The sequence below is a fragment of the Drosophila erecta genome, unplaced genomic scaffold (assembly GCF_003286155.1).
Source record: "Drosophila erecta strain 14021-0224.00,06,07 unplaced genomic scaffold, DereRS2 tig00000021-arrow-pilon, whole genome shotgun sequence".
NCBI classification, from domain to species: domain Eukaryota; kingdom Metazoa; phylum Arthropoda; class Insecta; order Diptera; family Drosophilidae; genus Drosophila; species Drosophila erecta.
Window position 1 is genome coordinate 15,747,567 of NW_020825198.1, and position 4,461 is coordinate 15,752,027.

The window sequence follows — 4,461 nt, forward strand, 5'->3', positions numbered from 1 at the left end:
CCGCTGCACCACACTTGCACCGCGAAAAATGGGGTAGTATAAGATGTACTAACAAAAAAATCAATACAGTCAGGGAGAAAATTAAAAATGTATACAAATTTAATGGGAAAACCCAAGCTAATTTAAATTTGTTGTGCCTCATTCAGTTGAATAATCAGTTAACCATCATTAATTTCTTCCTGTGCACCTAACCACCCACCGCAGGCACCTCGAGTGCAGTTTTCTCTGCCATTCTAATGGAATTTTCCTCATGACTTAATTCAAACAATAAATGCGCTCAATTGAATGCAATTCCATTCGTCGTTTTCGCTTCTCCTTTTTTCCTAAAATATTGTAAGGGATATTCGAGGCACATCCTGCCGCGGATCCTGCGGTTACACACCACTGATAAAGCCACTTGAGTGCAGCATGGGGGATTGCCTTCTGGAACACTTTTTCGATGACGTTTGCAGTTTTTTCCGCAGCTCCTTTGTGCGTCCTTTGTGTGTCGTTTCCGTTTGCTTTGCTCGCTTAATAAACGTATACAATTTGTTAATTTGTACAGGATCAAACATGAAAGTCGTCGTCTGCCGCTGCATCCTGGTAATTAGTTCCTCTTGCTAAACTCCCAAAAGCTAATTAGATTTGGGCGAGGCGAAAAAAGATTTCATTAAATGCATGCGGCAGGGTAAAGCCGACGGAGAAGGCTTACATAAGAGTGGAGATTTATCTAATAGGGGAAAAGAGTTCAGAAGAAAGTGGAAATTCAGAAGATGCAAGCGTATTGGGCTCTAATCTCTATAAAAAATGGAATGGATTTTCTTTAAGAATTGATAATAAGGTTATTTTTGAACTATTTGAAAAATCATTCCTTGTAATTGACGGACTCCTTTCACTTAACAATTAATTTATGCAATAGGTAGGAATTCAACCAAGGCTTATACTAAACACCCACTTGACTGTTTGGAATTCAACTTAACAAAATAAACAGCAGCTTTAAGCATTTTATTCAAATGAGCAGGCGTACAAACAAATTAATTCAGCACATCTAACCAACGAACCCAATGGGAAAAAATCCGTGTTTCATTAATTAAATTAAAATCCACTTAGAAGCTCATTAAATGCAAATCTCAACGGGTCAAACGAAACATAAAAAACAAACCAAATAAAAAAATGGAAAGCAATTCTAACCACAAAAACGCATTAAATGATTTGCGTAATTTACCCAAAACAAAAACAAATTGGGCAAACCGACAAAAAATAAGGGTAAACCAAAACCAAATAGCAAAAAATAAATAGCGGACCGAAACCGCATGTTAATTAAAAATCAAACTAATTTCCTAATTGCAAAGCTTACCAATCATTAAACACCAAGCGGGGAATCCTTTTTCCCAAAACGAACACCACAAAAAATCCCCTGAAATTCCTTTGATTTATTTCCAATGAGGGAGCGGACGGAGCGTTTGACCAATTGTCACACGATTAAACAGACAAATTTGAAAATAATTTTTCATTAAATGCAATGCAAATCAAATGGAAAGCCAATCTGTGGCATATGTCAGGGCAGGGTGCGCAGGAGGGGCGGAAGGGCAGGGGTCGGTTAGAAGGGGCAACACTGCATTAATCCTGTAACACGCCCATGTTCCGTGGCAGCTACGTATATGTGGGTGAGGAGGATAGGTGTGACTGTTTGTGGTGTGGTCCGATACCCTTTTTAAAAAAGGGGGATAGAGGGTAGCTGTAGGGCACAATGAGATGAACATCTTTCTGAGGAATCGAATTTCAAGTTATTCATATTCCTTAAAAAAGGAAACTACAATATTACTTTTTTAGAAGCAGCTCACTTGAATCAAAACGCAATAAATAAGGCATCGTGTGCAAGCACTGCAAACTGTGAAGTTGAGGCATAAATAATAACTAATATAATAAGAAATGAGTAAGAATACCTCAAAATTTTATAAAATAAAAAAAAAATAAAAGCAGCAAATAATTAAAACATATATGAGTAGAAGGTCATCTGAGGTTCCACACTTTAAATATTTGTATTACAATTACAGTGTTTTATAATTGATGAAATATTTATATTTATTAAATATGGACGATTTCATTTAAATTTGATTACTTGGTTAAAGTGAAAATATAATAAGACCAGTGTAAAAAAAAATTATGATTTTTTCAAAAAAATAAACATTCAATCATTTTGTTTAGGAAATAAACTTTCCACCTGCAGTTGTGCTATTATTTTAGCCGCAGCTGTATATATTTATTAAGTGAAGAATCTGTGCATCAATATTTTATCTTAACATCACAGGGTGGTAAAAAAAATAAAAGGCGGTAAAATTATGCTAAAAATGAAAGATATCAAAATGTCGGTTCGATTTTCCCTAATTTGTTGTAACCTTTCCAAGCTTAATTAAAATCCGCAGAGCAACGTGTTTCCCATTGCAGCCACTCCCTGAAAAGTATGCAACAAAAAACGAATTTGCATATCACAAGCTGATGCCAAACACAAAAACCTATACCTCCGATCCGAATGCACATATATACGCATATAGAGAGGAATGGGTGCACCATATTGGATGAAATAAGTTTTTTTTTTTTTTTTTTTTTTTTTTTTTTTTTTATTATAAAGCGACGAATCCGTACATGCAGTACTAGTACCATAACATTGCAATTAAACATATAAATAATATAACCAAACTTCTCACTTATCGTGGGAAGACTAACAACAGAGTCTCAAACGTCGAGGGGGTCTTTAAAGCTGTCCAATTGTTTTGGCAAAGCCCTTTCTTTTAAGCCTTCTTAGAGGCCTGGCAGGGAGTAGGCGTCTTGCTAGCATGCTGTGGTGTCTTTTAAGCCTATCACTGTATCTGCTTGTGTGCCTTGAGATCTGTTCTTCCACTGTATGCAGATTAAGGTCCCGATGAAGGGTTGAGCTACGTACATAGTATGGGCAGTTGGTGATGGCACGCATTGCACGATTTTGCAAGACCTCAATGCGTTTATAGTTCGATTTTGCAGCAATACCCCAGATCTGCACTCCATATAGCCAGATCGGGGCTATACAGTGGGCGTATACTGCCCTTTTGGCTCTAAGTGTCATGGTGCTTCTTCTGTTGATCAACCATCGCAGTTGTTGCATTCTCTGACCGCATCTCCGTGCCGCAGCTTTTAAGTGTGGGCCAAAGGTCAACCGTTTGTCAAGGGTGATCCCAAGGTATTTAGCCTGCAGAGGTTGTTCTAGGGTTACGCCATCAAATTGTATGGGTGGTGTGCGCCTAATGAGAGTCTTCAAGGTGAAACAAGGATTGATGGTCTTATGTGGATTTACCTTTAAGTTCCATCTTTTGCACCATGCAGCCAAAGTATTGAGATACTCTTGGAGGCCACGTGCTGCCTCAGTGCAAGAACTGGAGCTGTATAACAGTGCGATATCGTCAGCGTAAGTGGCGAGTAGGGCCTTCCTGGGAGCTTCCATATGGTGCATATTTGGGCAAGGCAAATCCGCGGTAAATATTGAGTAGAGCAGCGGGCCGAGGACGCTGCCCTGCGGAACTCCAGCTCTCATGTAGCAAGGGGTTGAGTAGGTGCTTCTGACCCTGACCATGAACTTCCTATCTTCCAGGTAAGATTTCAGGACTCCATAGTATGGTGCTGGAAGCAGCTTTTTTATTTTGCAGAGTAGGCCGATATGCCAGACTCTGTCAAATGCTTGCTGCATGTCAATAAATACAGCATTGCAGTATTCCAAGTCGTCAAACGCCTGAATAATGTGCTTAACCAGTCTGTGAACCTGCTCCACAGTGCTGTGTCCCTGTCGAAATCCAAACTGGTGATCTGGGAGGATACGGCGCTCCTTAATAAAGTCACCTAGTCTGTTGGCAATCAGCCTTTCCCATATCTTGGATAGCGAAGACAGCAGACTTATGGGCCGATACGATTCCGGATCCTCTTCAGGTTTCCCAGGCTTATGTATCATGAGAATTGCTGCCATTTTCCACTGCTTTGGGAAGGACTGCACCCTAAATATAGCATTAAATATTTTCGCCATGTATAGGATGGCTCGGAGAGGTAGCGCTTTTAACGTGGCATTACAGACATTGTCGATGCCAGGAGTCTTCTTTATTGGCATTGATTTAATGACTTCGGCAATTTCCTCAACCCTGATTGGTTTAATTGGTAGCGACATTTGTAGGGGTATCTCTAGGCTGTCAAGCGTCTCTCGATTCTGCTCCATTGTAGCGAATTGGTAATGGGTGAACCTAGTCTCCAAATGATTTGCAAAGGAATTGGCCTGTTCCTCCTCGTTTTTAGCAAGTTCACCTCCCGGGCATCTAATGGGTACCTGTCTGAACGGTTGTCTTTTGAGGGATTTGGTGGACTTCCAGAGTGAATACCCAGCATCCACCGTATAGTCCATAGAAGCCAGCTTCTGCTCAAAAAAGATACTTCGAAGGTCTCTTACCACATTTCGTAGTTGTT